Genomic DNA, 14,621 nt, shown 5'->3' with positions numbered 1-14,621 from the left:
TAGTAGATTGCACAATACAGTACATATTCCGTACAATTGACCACTAAATGGTAACACCTGAATAAGTTTTTCAACTTGTTTAATTAAGTCGGGGTCCACGTTAATCAATTCATGAGTCTGGTGTGTCTTAACCGCTGAGGCAGACTCACCGAACCCTTAGGGTTCGATCGATCCCAGGTTAAGAACCACTGCTCTAATCGAATGGCTTTTTCCAGTACCTGCCCCACCAGTTACGAGCGCATGGAAAGGTGTTGGGTTTTTCCCCCTCACCTTTTCTAGGCACCATTTCCTAATCCTATCAAAAATGCTCCTCTGCGTCTCATTCTGAGAATGGACCAGAGCTAAACCCTCTCTTCTAGACAAAATGTTGGTGTTTCTCTCAAATTGAGCTACTTGTTTACCACCAAAAAACAAATCGGGGACATTTTCCTCCAATTCAACAAGCTGCTCTTCCCTAATTTCCCCCTGCTGCTGTCGCCGCCTCTCCTCTAAACATTCCATGTGTTCGATTTGCTGTTCACGACAAACGTCCCCCCACGCATCGTCATCGACATTATCGAACCGGTCCGCCATCTCCCGTGCTTGCTCTAATCGAGGGCAGTCCACTTCAAACTTTGCCCTGTTTTTATCCACGACGTCTCGCACTGGCCACGCGGTCTCGCCAGCCAACGTCATATTACCTTCCTCACAGAACTGTTTATAGAAATCAAAGCCTTCCGGCTTGAGGTTTAAATCAGTTTTATGAGGAAGGAACAACTGCAGCAAACTCTGAAAGTGGGCTTCCTCCTGTTTGTCTAATTTGAATCGCATGTAGCAAATGACGGCAAACTGAGTTTGTGTTCTCCGCAAGATGAACCCTAAACCCACTTGCAGTGCAATTCTATTATCTGATTTTTCATTCTAGCTGAGAACACGATACTCCGAACAAAATGTGGCTATGCACGTATTCTCAAACACGACACTATCGGGCCTGTTCCTATACCTATCTACAATACTTGTCATCCACATGTCTTCTGACCTAAGACCCTCTGAGGAAGCCTTTTGCAACAATACACTGAGGGGTAAACTCATCTGCACATTGTTATTCCCTGTTGGAATAAACACAACCTTCCTGGAACATTCTTTCAATTGCATGCTCATTAGCCTATACACTGCCTCCTGAGCGCAGACATCTCTGTTGTGTAAATATACACTGCCCAGTTTCTTTAAAGCATCCTTAGCAGAGAGATTTCCTTGTTTATTTAAGGGCATTGCTCAATATCGGACGTATTTCTGTCTCTGCTTTTGTGATGTACTTTATTATGGATACGATGACTGCGTAGGCGTCAGTGACAAAGCTGATGTCCATGTTAGTGTTCAAACACTTAAATAAATTCCTGTTATACTGGTTAACCCAGGTGTCGTTTACCCCTCACCAATAAACCACCTTATTCTTGGTCTATAAGCGAGCTCAAAGACTGTCTGGTTGATGCCCACACTGGCAAACAACTCTTCTATGCTACCAAAAGGCTCCTTCCTCTCCATGGCATCCATTACGCTCGACATAATCAACCGCGCAACCTCCTTTGGATACTTTTGTCCCTCATCCTCCAGACAGGTGCACTGTGGCCTGTTTTCTGAAATACAACTACCCTCTGTCCCCGTTCCCTTTTTAGCACAAACACATTTTTTGATTTTGCAGATGAACGTGCGTCCAGAGATCGGTTTTGGAAAATTGAAACGGCATTTCGTTTTATTATCACGACATGACTTTGAATGCCGTTTTGAATGCGTTTGAACTGATGACACAACTTCTAATAGTGTGTCATCGTCTGAGGGTAGCTCACATGTCACATATTTATCAATAAACTCTGCAACTTCTAAATCGCTGTATTTATACATTTGGGGAGCTCCCTCAATCCAAAACAGCACATGAACATGGGGGGACCCACACTGCTGGAACTCAATTTGATAAAAGTAATCTACAATCTTGCCAACTGGTTGAGATGGGGACATGAGTTCTTCCTTCAAAAAACAGTGCCACCTAAAGTCAAACAACCTCGCGGCTGTGACCGGGTTGCGGCTTAGTCTAACTGTTCTACTCTCTGTTGTCTGCCTTCCTGTCTCAGGATGCTGGCAAGGAGATTCTGCCAGCGCAAATCAGCAGTAGAAAAGGTGCAGAACCATGTTGGAATCCCCAATTGGCGGACACAAGCCAAAAGATCTTTCTGACCCGAAGACCAAAAAGCTGGCGTAACGCGAATGGGCCAAAGGAAACGAAAACCGTCATCGAACTGTAGCATGCCCAGGAAAATCGCCTGAGAAGGCTGACCCACCCTTACCTTAACGCATCCCGACCGAAATGCTACATATCACTTGGTCCATTTCGGACATATAATGGCTAAAGAATATATACTCCACATTGCGCGCAAAACGGCCATCGGCATGCATTATCCAATTATTAAAATAGCGCGACAATGTTAAGCGATGTATGCGGCTGATGTGGGATGTATTTGTGCTCGTTGGAAACAACAAAAGGAAAAACATCGCCTCATTTAATTTGTCAGAAAGCATTCTAACCGGACTATTACCTTCTGCGGGGGCAATACTTACAACATGCTCAAAATACTGCTCCAGACAGTGCCGGGCTCGCTTCAACACCAGCCCCACTCTGACACAGATGGGGCAGCAAAAAAATGTTCAAGGTCACTAAATCTTGGTGCCAGAGCAGTGCTCATCTCTATGAAGCCACTCTCCACAGAAACACCAAATTGTGCTTGGCTCACAGCTTGACCTGCATCACTCTCAAACAAGGAGGTGGTGGCACAAACATCATTGATGTCACTAAGCTCAGGTGCTGCAGCAGTGTTCAGTTTTTTTTTTTCCAAGATGGCGCTGCTGTAGTGGCTGCTGTAGGCAGGAGCTCTGTGCTCTTGTGTCATCCTTTTGTGTTTCCCTCTTGTTTTCATGTGTTATTATATTTTTTTGCCTTTTGGTCCGGGACCCTTTGGGACTGTGTGACAAGGGGTGGCACTTTCGTGACCTCTGTGGTGCTTTTTTTGTGGACTTCTGGATCTGCCTCCTGGGAGCCTTTTGGCCATGGAGACCAGCTGCTGGGTGTCTGCTACACCAGAGTCTGTTTGGAGGGACTGGAGGAGATGCGGATGAGGGGACAGGGCTGCGGAGCTCGCACTGAGCGCTGGGACGGAGAGGCTACGCGGTGTCTTGACTGGGTGAGCAGGTGTCGGACACCTCAGTCGCCTTGGACGTATCCTCGCTCATCCATGCGGACTGGACACTGGCCGAGAGTGGAGTCGGCTGTCTTGGTTGCTTTGTTGGGTCTGCTCCTGTCTCTGGCCATGCTCCCTCCTCCCCAGCGGACGATGGCGTGGAACACCGCAGAGGCCACCACAGTGGATATGTTTATTTTACTTTTTATTCATAGCTGTATGTAGAAGTGTCTGGTTGTATCTGCTGCTTTAATGTCTTTAATGTCCTCTGTGTTCTTTGATGTTTGATGTTTCCCTCTTACACACAAGTAAGAGGGATGTGTACTATGGCTATGAGTTGTTCTTTTCCCTTGGCCTCAGTCTGCACCCCCACTCCAGGGCCTAGGCTAAGACCGATGTTTTTATTTTTTTATTTTATTTTAATCTTCTATTTTTTTTTCTCCCCCCCCCTTGTTTACCTGTATGTCATCTTTTTTGTAAGGGGCGCTGGAAGCCGGCAGACCCGTCAGCGATCCTGTTCTGTCTCCCTGTAATGTTTGTCTGATCTTGAATGGGATTGTGCTGAAAATTGTAATTTTCCTGAAGGAACTCTCTTGACGGAATAAATAAAGTACTATCTAATCTAATCTAATCTAATCTAATCTAATCTAATCTCAAAGATGCAACTATCTACAAAAGCTCCAGACAACGCTGGACTTGGACCTACACTAACCCTAACGCCACACAGCTCAAAAGTGTTCGGCCCTGGACTGTGAACGTCAGCCAAACAACAGATGTAGTGATGCAGTTCATCTAAACAGGAAAAGTGCAGTATTACACTGGTACCGTTGTCATCTACCAAGCCACAGCTGCTACGTGAGTGACTGTCGACCACAGCGAACTGTCCATCCTCACAGATGAGGGCAGATGTAGACGTTACCAGTGTCAGCAGACATGTGCTGTACTGACTGAAAATTCCCTCTCAACCATTACGCAGAGTCACAAAGGGACCGTTTTTCCTGCTCAACGCCCACATCACCTGATACTGAGTGTTGACTAAAATGGAAACAAAACAACTGCTCGTCAATAACTACATGACTAGGTAGATCCGGCACGGACAAATAATGCGACGGATGGCTAAAAATACCCGATCGAGATCCTGTGTTTCCCACAACAACACGCAACCCCCACTTTCCTCGCCAAAACACTGCTCTTGGAGAAACTGTTAAAGATACAGTACGGGAGACATTTTAACGACCCCGACCTCCTCTTCTGGTCTTCTACCCTTTCCTTCATATTTAGTCAAACTACTTTTTTAAAACCACTGAGGGGGTTTGGGCTCCAGGCTAATGTCGACATCATACAGAAGTGTGAGGACTCCACCTCCGTATTATGGAGTGACATCCACTCTTCCCTTCTCAGCCACAGTTTCAGTAAAGGTGGGGCGCAACTGTTTCCACAGCTTTTGTTTCACGACACGTCCCAGATCTAGGCTGTAAGGACGTGGCTGGCCATTCTTGAACCTACAACAAAAACAGTAGCTGTGTCCCAATTCAGGGTCTGCATCCTTCGGAGGACCCGTTCTACGCAGCCTCAGTAGGCAGGACCTTCCGAGGGACCTCCGAAGGATGCATCACCCGTTGTTAAATGGGACAGTCTAGCCTGCGGAGGATACTTACATTTGAAAGTGTATTTGGTGCCGCTGCTTGTATTTGCCGCCATCGTCAAAAAGATCCGGGTTGAACAAAGGCGCTTAAAGCATATTGGGATATGGGAGGCCACAAAGGATAGTCGTGGTGCATCCTCCAAATACAGGGAAAAGGAGGGCGCATTCGTCGGCTGCTTTTGGAGGAGCCTTCGAATTGAATGAATTGGGACAGTCTTCCCGCAGCTTTGTTACGTAAGCTGCTTTCAAATTTGCCCTTCGAGGGATGCAGACTTTCAATTGGGACACAGCTATTGTCACCGTCAGATCAATCAATGCTGGTGATATTGACTTAAAGTTGAAACCCTGTCGTGCATCTTCCATTATTCTAGTTTCGCGTTAGCGGCGATGCGGGCTGCAAAGCTGTGGTTGGAATGTGTCGTTTTTCAGCATATTGTGTTGTTGTGCCCAGAAAGTAATTTTTTTTTTACTTTTATTGCCAATCTTGTGTTAAAAATAGGTTATATAAAGCATGGTTTATCTCCCAACGTGAGCTCTAAACCACCAGCAGGTCGTTACAATAGTTATCAGTTGTGTTTATTTTTAAATACATCCCTCTCTCTTGTTTAATTAATCGGACAGTCGATTTGTGTTACAAATTCATCCGTCCTCTACCGCGACTTAATCAGGGATTCACAGTCGTAAACATCTTTTCTTCCGGTTTCAAAGGAATGTGAACATTAAAAGTGCATATTGCTTCAGACGCCATTGTTTGTGTCAAATAATAGTTAGTTTTTGTAGCGTTTGTCTTTGTCGAAAGGAAGTGAATAACTGTTGAGGAATGTTGAGGAATGTCGAAGCATTGTCGGCTAAATGGACAGCAAACACGGCGAATGAAATAAAGAGTTAAAGAGTGTCAAACTTACATTTGCACTCGTCGTCAAAATGTCTAAAGGTGACATGTTTGGAGATGTGACAAATAACCGTCCACTCTGTCTGATGTGATTTAAAATTTTGGTTGCAAAAAAAGGGTCAAAATTGCATTTAAAATCATGGGAAAATGTCTTTGTCAGAATGTCTGAATTGGATATTTCTAATAAAACTAACAACTTTTCTCAAAACTAAAGTTTTGTGCTTCTATTCGATTGTGATGGATTCTGTTGGAATTCTAAAAATGTTGGATGTCCGTGTACCCGTTTTGCTAACGTACATGACGTGCCATCGTCGACAGGAGACGACCTACACACAATTTTTTTTGTGCTGGTCACGTTGTGACGGTTGACGAGCCAAGGTGTGTAGCGGAAAAGAGCGCTCTTCCAAGTCGGGGGCGAGTCTCTGAGCGAGCTGGCCCGGGCCCTGTCCTGCAGCTCATATAGGTTGGGGTTATTTCGATAGGCCGACACCAGGTAGTGGTCCTGCAGCTTCCCACTACTCTCCACAAAGGCTTGGAAGTTGTTCTTGACATTTCTGGCGACCTGTACGGCCGCAGGAGAGTAGGTGGTGATGAGAGGAATCATGGATGTTCCAGGGGGAGGCCTCTTCTAGTCCAGGAAGACCTTAGTCTGTCTCCTTAGAAAGGACCTGGAGTAGCCCCTCTTCCTCAGGGCTGAAAAGAGGACCTTCGTAGCTACTGTGAAATCCTTCTGCCAGGTACAGATCCTATTAAACCTCAGCAGTGGAGATTTCACCAACCCTGCAAAAGTGTGCTTGGGGTGGAAGCTTCTTTTATACAGGAGGGTGTCGGTCTATTTGGAAAAGACCTTGAAGTCCAGGTGATGTGATGGAGGCTTGATGGTGATGTTTTTATTATGGGTGTTCAGCGTGTTCAGGAATACACTGAACTCCTCCCTGGAGTGGGTCCACACACCACAAATGTCATCCAGGTACCAGGTAATCATCCAATCAGAGATGCTGTCCAGACTCTATATAATGAGTTGATAGCGACTTAGCCATCGTCATCCACAGTCTCTTTCAAAGTGGGACAAAACAGACGCTCCCTCTGCTTCTCCCAAGCTCAAGGCTATTTGAACGCCTGTGACCATTCTTGAACTTAACACAGAAACAAATTTAAATCAATAAATGCTCGTAATATTGAGCAAACACCTTGTTTAAAAATCTTCTTGAAGACAAACATACCTCAGTTTGTCTCCACCACCTGGTGATGAACACACTGGCGTTGCTCCACTGGGTAGTTATTGGTTCAGATGGAGAATTGACATGTATCTCTGGGACACGAGGAAGGACTGACGCCACCTGCAGGTCTTTGTGTGGGATTGAGGAGGAAGGAATGGGTGCCTCTACATTTGAGGACACAGCTTAGTCTGATAGTCATATTTACCTGTACTTGGCCATCCTTATCAACACTTTCCTCGACCATGGGGCAAAAAACACACACCTGCGCCCTGTGTGGCACCTAGATGTTCTAATTTAGCCTGTTGGAGAGCAAAGACGTCAGGGTGTCAATCTCACAATGCAGCTCTGTCCCCCACTTTGCTTTTTTAGCAGACTTTTCTCCATCACGCAGCATCATTTATAGAATCTATAATGATCAACTTCCTCTCACTGTATCTGCGTGTTACGTACCAACACTTTAGTCTCTGTGTAGCTCTGCACAGCTGTTGAGTTAGTGGGGTTACTCCAGTTATACAAAGATGAAGGCACAGGTCAGGAGAGGCAGATTAGGGGTCACTAAAAGGGGAAAAATCACAAAGGAAAGAATAAATTGCGTTTCAAGGGATAGTTGGAGAGATGAAGAAAACTTAGGGACAAGTGTAAGGTGACCCACACTTTCTCCTCTGGTCGTCTACTCCCTTCTCCATCTTTGCTCAAAGTCTCTTTCACAGCAATTTAGGTGGTTTAGGCTCAATCTAAAGGTCAATATCATACAGAGATTGGAAGACTCCACTTCCGTATGAGGGAGTGATATTCACTTGGCCATCTTAACCCACAGTGTCGTTAAACGTGGAATGAGACTGACGCTCCCGCAACTTTTGTTTAAAGACGCGTCCGAGATTAAGACTACCGTATTTTTCGGATTATAAATCGCAGTTTTCTTTTTAGATTTATACTCTGGAACGATTTATGTGTGAAATTTTTAACATACTACCGTCAAATATTAAATAATATTTATCTCATTCACGTAAGAGACTAAATGAACCGAAAGAAGAGTAGCAGCGCATTGTCTACCTTTGGAATTGACAGAGTTGTTTAAAAGCGACACAGAGGAAGAAGATTTCATTGGATTTATCGATTAGTAGTGACAGATTGTTTGGTAAACGCATAGCATGTTCTATGTTATAGTTATTTGAATGACTCTTACCATAATATGTTACGTTAACATACCAGGCACGTTGTCAGTTGGTTATTTATGCGTCATATAACGTACACTTATTCAGACAGTTCACTATTCTTTATTTATTTTAAACTGCCTTTCAAATGTCTATTCTTGGTATTGAATTTAATCAAATTTCCCCCAAAAATGCGACTTATACTCGAGTGCGACTTATGTATCTTTCCTTCTTTATTATGCATTTTCGGCCGGTGCGAAACGATTTATAATCCGAAAAATACGGTATACAGACTCGCCCGACCATTCTTGAACCTACGACAAACGTCAAATTAATAAATGCTCATAATAGATAGTACTTTATTGATTCCTTCAGAAAAATTAAAAATATAACATTGACAAAACATATTTTTGAAGCCAAACGTACATTTGATTGTCATCCACCACCTGGTGATAAATGCTATGCTACTCCTCCACTGAGGGGACGTGGACGATTATGGTAGGGGTGATGTTCGTTTAGAAATTATCGAGTTCGATGCCATTATCGAACCGATTCCTTATTGAATCTCTTATCGAATTGACGCTAAAGGCACGCCCCCAGTCAGCATATAGAGCTGCTATGTGCGTTGTAAATTAAAAAATTGCCGACAAACACATCACCAACATAGATGAGGTGGCGCTCACTTTCACTTTTTGGAGAAGGGGACCAGCACGCTAGTGAATTTATACGTACAACGGGCAAGAGAAGTCTGCTTTTACTGTTGTGGTAGCTTGTTATACTAACGGACAACAAGACTGACTTTGAAAATGAGGAGAGGGAATCTGGCGTGTTTGATGTAGAACTTTCCAACCTGTTCATTTCGGACACAGAAGATGACTATGTGTAATGGATTTGTGCATGAGGATTGATCAAAAAATAATGTGAGTACAGTGATAAATAATTCAATAAAGTACAACCAAACTCAACTTGGCTCCAGCTGCCTTTTTAAAACGGCGTCCATGCATGCTAGCGTTTGTTTTAGGCTAGCGTGTGTCTAACCATGCCTGCGGCCAAAAATACGCTGGGCCTTATCCATCCATCCATCCATCATCTTCCGCTTATCCGAGGTCGGGTCGCGGGGGCAGCAGCCTAAGCAGGGAAGCCCAGACTTCCCTATCTCCAGCCACTTCGTCTAGCTCTTCCCGGGGGATCCCGAGGCGTTCCCAGGCCAGCCGGGAGACATAGTCTTCCCAACGTGTCCTGGGTCTTCCCCGTGGCCTCCTACCAGCTGGATGTGCCCTAAACACCTCCCTAGGGAGGCGTTCGGGTGGCATCCTGACCAGATGCCCGAACCACTTCATCTGGCTCCTCTCCATGTGGAGGAGCAGCGGCTTTATGTTGAGCTCCTCCCGGATGGCAGAGCTTCTCACCCTATCTCTAAGGGAGAGCCCCGCCACCCGGCGGAGGAAACTCATTTCGGCCGCTTGTACCCGTGATCTTATCCTTTCGGTCATGACCCAAAGCTCATGACCATAGGTGAGGATGGGAACGTAGATCGACCGGTAAATTGAGAGCTTTGCCTTCCGGCTCAGCTCCTTCTTCACCACAACGGATCGATGCAACGTCCGCATTACTGAAGACGCCGCACCGGGCCTTATTTATGCGTTAAATACAGAAATCGCACCGGTAACTGACACGGCACATTTTAATACAGTGCTCCCTATGGCCGCGAAAATAGGCTATAGTGGCTTCGATAACGGAAACCGGTTCTCAAAAAGGGATTGGAATCCATGGAATCGGTTCTTTTCTTATTGAACAATCGGGAGAACCGGTTTTGAACATCATCCCTACTTATGTGTTCAGATGGAGAATAAATGTGAGGCAGTGCTACTGCAGGTCTTTTCTATCCACAGCCATGACAATCTACAATACATATATGTTCATCTTTTTTTGGTGTGCAAAATGTTTGCTCCAAGTGCAATATGGATGTCAAGTATTTTTATTGCATGTATATAGTATAATATTTGCTGTGCAATATGGGTATTATTACATTGTTTTTTTCTGCAATTTGTACAATATTTTGGTTTACATTACTGATTCTAAAACTGGTATGCCAAAGAAGTCTGTAAATATGTACTGTATATGGAGTATTATTGTTTGTGCATTGTGTGTAATGTTACAGTGATCCAAAATATTAAATGTACTTTTTAAATAAGACCTGCCTTGTTTTACTGAATACTTAGGTCTACTGCACTACTGTATTTTAATGTTGGTGCATGATGAAAAAGGTTTGAGAGCCACTAGTTTACTATACTAGTGTTATTTTGTTATTGTATTAATTACATTTTAGGCTTTTCTGCAAGTAAAATCTACACTGCAACTGTGGAATTTGCCCATTGTGGAATGACTAAAGTATATATTACTGTAGAACTGACACCACTGGTAGGTCTTTATATGGGATGACTGAGGGAGAAATGGGTGCCTCTGCTACAGGTTGGATGTTGGAGAATTGCTTCCTCTTCAGGGGAGCTTCTGACCAGTGGACTGACTACAAGTTCAACACAGGATGTCCTCTTTACTACTACAACATTATGCTTGTAATACTCCATGTGAAGATCTGTCTTTTTAAAAACGTGGTCTTTTTGACATTTTTTTTTTCTAATGTTCATATTCATTTGTAAGGATTGGACCTATTAATAGGTTGAAATGTCTTACCTTGTCCTCCCTGCAGCAGGGACACTTGATGAAGGCAGCACGCTTCCTTACGACAGTGCAGATCCACTCCTGCTGCCACAGCGACCTTCAAATACATGTCAGAGAATATCAGTAACAGCAACTGAAAACACTGTTCTTCATTTTAAAGTGTAACAAATAAGTGTATAAACTGGTTACAAGTCCAAAACACAAAGTCGGTATGGTATTTCTAACACAGGGTGCCAAAAGCCATCCATCTTCTTCTGCTTATCTGAGGTCTGGTCGTGGGGGCAGCAGCCTAAGCAGGAAAACCCCGACTTCCAGTCGCTTCACACTCGGCTGCGACCGATCCAGTGAGAGCTGAAGATCCTGGTCAGATAGCCATCAGGACCACGTCATCTGCAAAAAGCAGCGACCTAATCCTGCAGCCACCAAACCAGATTGAATTAGCTATTTGAAAAATTTTTTTGCTTTTACGTCCCAGGTGACTATAACAATACTATAGCAGGTAATTGTTAGCGTTATCATTGATGATAAATCAATATCATTTTTATACCGTGTAGGGGGCCAAAAAACCCTAACCATTGGCTGGAAATGGCTTTGGGACCGGACTTTGGACACCTCAGTTTTAGCACATTCTCCTCACAGTTGATTAGTGTCCTCCCTAACACCTTTAATTACATTTAACTACATCCCATAACTGATCAGTGATGAGCAAGCTACTTGGAAAATGTAGTGAGCTAAACTCCAAGTTATTCTGGATTAAATGTAGCTAAGGGATGGATGTAACTTGTAGCGTTGATGTAAACTACCGAGCTATATGACTCTAAAAGTAGACAAGCTACAGGAAAATGTAGTTAAGATACGTAGCTTGTTACTGATAATATAATAGCAAAAGATGCATTTTTTTTTTGTTTTAAACACAATCATGTTAGCATGCACTAATATATGAACAAATAGTGTGAATAAAACTTACATTTGGCATTGTAGGAATATACTTGTCAGTTGTGAGACACAAAGTTTTCTCAGATGTTTAAAAAGTGTTCGATGGTTTCGGGAGTACACGTGACCAATCTAAAAAAGTTCACCTTTAAACTCATGACGTCAGAGGTCAGTCACGTGTCACTTAACCGTGCACAACATCTTGAGGATTTATTACTTTGTATTTTTCATTTAGAAACATTGTGGGATGTGTGTGAACCTAAAACGAACACAAATATAATAATTTTAAATAAAATGAATTTACAACATTTTTACAAAACTTTCCTCCACCAATCAGAATGTCTGAGCAGCATCTCGATTAGTGATTGGACGATACCTTCACGTGCAGACGAAATTTTAAATCCCATCAGAACATCGGTCAGAGTGGACGTTATTTGTTACATCTCCAAACCAGGGGCGTCGCCAGACATATTTCACTGGGGCACGTGCCCCACTGTTGATCTGCAGTGCCCCAGTATAAATTTCACCAATAAAAAAAAAAGCTTCAGAGTTTTAAGTCTACATAAGATAGACAACAGCGCACATACTCAAGTGTGGATCGAGACTTCGGTTGAGAGAGAGAGAGAGAGAAAGAGAGAGAGAGAGAGAGAGAGGCGATGCGAATCACTGCGTGAGGTAGGTAACGTTAGCCAACAACAATTTGTTAATTACATTATTTTGATTTTGATTTGACTCAAACTGTAACTCCTAGATGGATATCAGAAAGTTATTCGCCCGCAGCAGAGTAGAAGCACCGAGGAATGAGAGATGTAAGTGAAGTCCTAGCTAGCTAGGCAACATCATTGTCTTAAGTTGATGCTAAGTTAGCTAACGTTATTCCTTGTATCAAGACAAACATATTAATTTGCTGTACGAGCTGTCGGGGGAATTTCTAATGAACATGAAACATAATGTTGGTTATTGTCTGCTGGTTCTGCATCAATGATGATTTGGAATAAGCATGTGTGAGTTGAGTGCTTCTCAAATGGTTTATCTTCAGGAAGAAAAACATTTTTCCATATCAAGCTGGGAGCCAAATTTTTAAATCATTCAAGTTTATTTCACAGAAAAATAGCACAGTAGACTTGTCTTGTTAATCGGTGTGACTTTGACTGAAATAATCGTGTTTTGTCACACAGAAAAATGGCTACAGCTAAAGCATCTGGTTTTGTTTCCAGAAAAAAATAGTAACATTTCTGTATTTGTTTTCAGAAAGATGGCTGAAGATATCGGGTTTTGTTGCCCCATTTGGATTTAAAAAAAAATATATTTCCATGTCTGTCCTGAGTCCTCCTCCAACTTGTTAGTCGGTTTGCCTTTTACTAAAATACTCACTAATAGTCACTAGAAACAAGGCTAAAATAATCTGGTTTTGTTGCCACAATTTGATTTTTTTCTCCCTAAACTTTTTTTTTTTCATGCACACATTTGACTGCGACTCACTGAAAATGACACACAATCCACTTTTATGTGACGACCCACCAGTTGGGAACCACTGGTCAACTGTATAACAGTTACTGTAATATTTCCATGTCCGTCCAGAGTGATTGACCACTTTGCAAAAATAAAAACAAGACGTTACAGTTTACTTCTCAGAAAATGATTCCCTGAACAGACACACAATAGTTGTTCATTTATTGTACTACTGTGGCTTTATTGTTTTGTGTATATTTTATGGTTTTGTGTATCTGAAATAGGATTAGCCACATTGCCATAAATGGAAAATAAATAATATAAAACAACCCAGAGATGTAGGGGTGCTTTATTTTTTGTTTTACTTTTGTACATGTTAAATTTGCAGATGATTACTTCGATATATATTTCAAAAAGATTCATTGCTCTTCCTTTTTGCTTTTACCAGTAGCAGTTTAGAAGTTTGGAGTAAAAAAGTGCACAAGTAGGTCAAATGCATTAGTTAATTTCAGGTGGTTAATCAAAGATCCATACAACATATTTTGATATGATTTCATAGTTTAAAGCACTATTTATGTATTTTTTATGATAAATAAGTGCTAAAAATGTTTTGGCTTGCACGCTTTGCACACTCACATGAATTATTTGTGCCTCAGGTGTGCCCCAGTACAGTATTAGGTCTAGTGATGCCCCTGCTCCAAACATGTCACCTTTAGACATTTTGACGATGAGTTCAAATGTAAGTTCGACACTCTTTAACTCTTTATTCCATTCGTCGTGTTTGCTGTCCATTTAACCGACAATGTTTCTACAGTCCTCAACAGTTATTGTCTTCCTTTCGATGAATACAAACGGTAGAAAAAACACAATATACTATTATTTGACACAGGTGTACATGATGTTAGCAGCTAAGTGTGTGTTAAAAGATTTAGGAGTAGGATGTTGCCATCTCGACGTTTCAAGGAAGCAAACTAGTTAAAATGGGCTTGTGTTATCTTAACGTGTGTACATACTGGATTCAACAAGATCTTTCAAAACTAACAAAAACCCTAAAGTCATTAGTTATAAAGTGTAGATATGATACAAGAACCCATCCATCCATCTATTTTCTACCACTTATTCTCTTCGGAGTGGCGGGGGGTGCTGGAGCCTATCTCAGCTACAATCAGGTGGAAGGCGGTGTACACCCTGGACAAGTCGCTATCTCATCGCAGATAATACAAGAATGTTTTAGGGAAATCAAATGTGCTAAATAAAAATATGTTTTAAATGTTTTTTACATTGTGTGATGGACTTGTGATCAGTTCACACACTTCAGTGTGTGTTGATCATTTTAGAATGTTGGACCTAAAATATTTGTAGTTGCTGTTAGTGACCTTCGTTGACATGGATGTTGATGCAGTGTGGTGTCCTGCAGGATGGAGGCCGCTGTGG

At 42.6% G+C, this 14,621-nt stretch overlaps 1 long non-coding RNA gene across 1 annotated transcript; it reads right to left on the bottom strand.

The window, feature by feature from the left end:
- Nucleotides 1–2,519: 2,519 nt before the first annotated feature.
- LOC133542267 (uncharacterized) lies at nt 2,520–11,058 on the bottom strand. The gene is made up of 5 exons (XR_009804108.1): nt 10,815–11,058; nt 7,417–7,521; nt 7,172–7,265; nt 6,970–7,094; nt 2,520–6,882 (listed from the first exon to the last, which is right to left on the bottom strand). It is a non-coding gene; the product is annotated as an uncharacterized LOC133542267 (long non-coding RNA).
- Nucleotides 11,059–14,621: the final 3,563 nt, after the last annotated feature.

The sequence above is a fragment of the Nerophis ophidion genome, linkage group LG24 (assembly GCF_033978795.1).
Source record: "Nerophis ophidion isolate RoL-2023_Sa linkage group LG24, RoL_Noph_v1.0, whole genome shotgun sequence".
In the NCBI taxonomy this organism is placed as follows: Eukaryota; Metazoa; Chordata; class Actinopteri; order Syngnathiformes; family Syngnathidae; genus Nerophis; species Nerophis ophidion.
The sequence above is the reverse complement of the archived record's forward strand: the minus strand, read 5'-3'. Positions and strand labels throughout refer to the sequence as shown.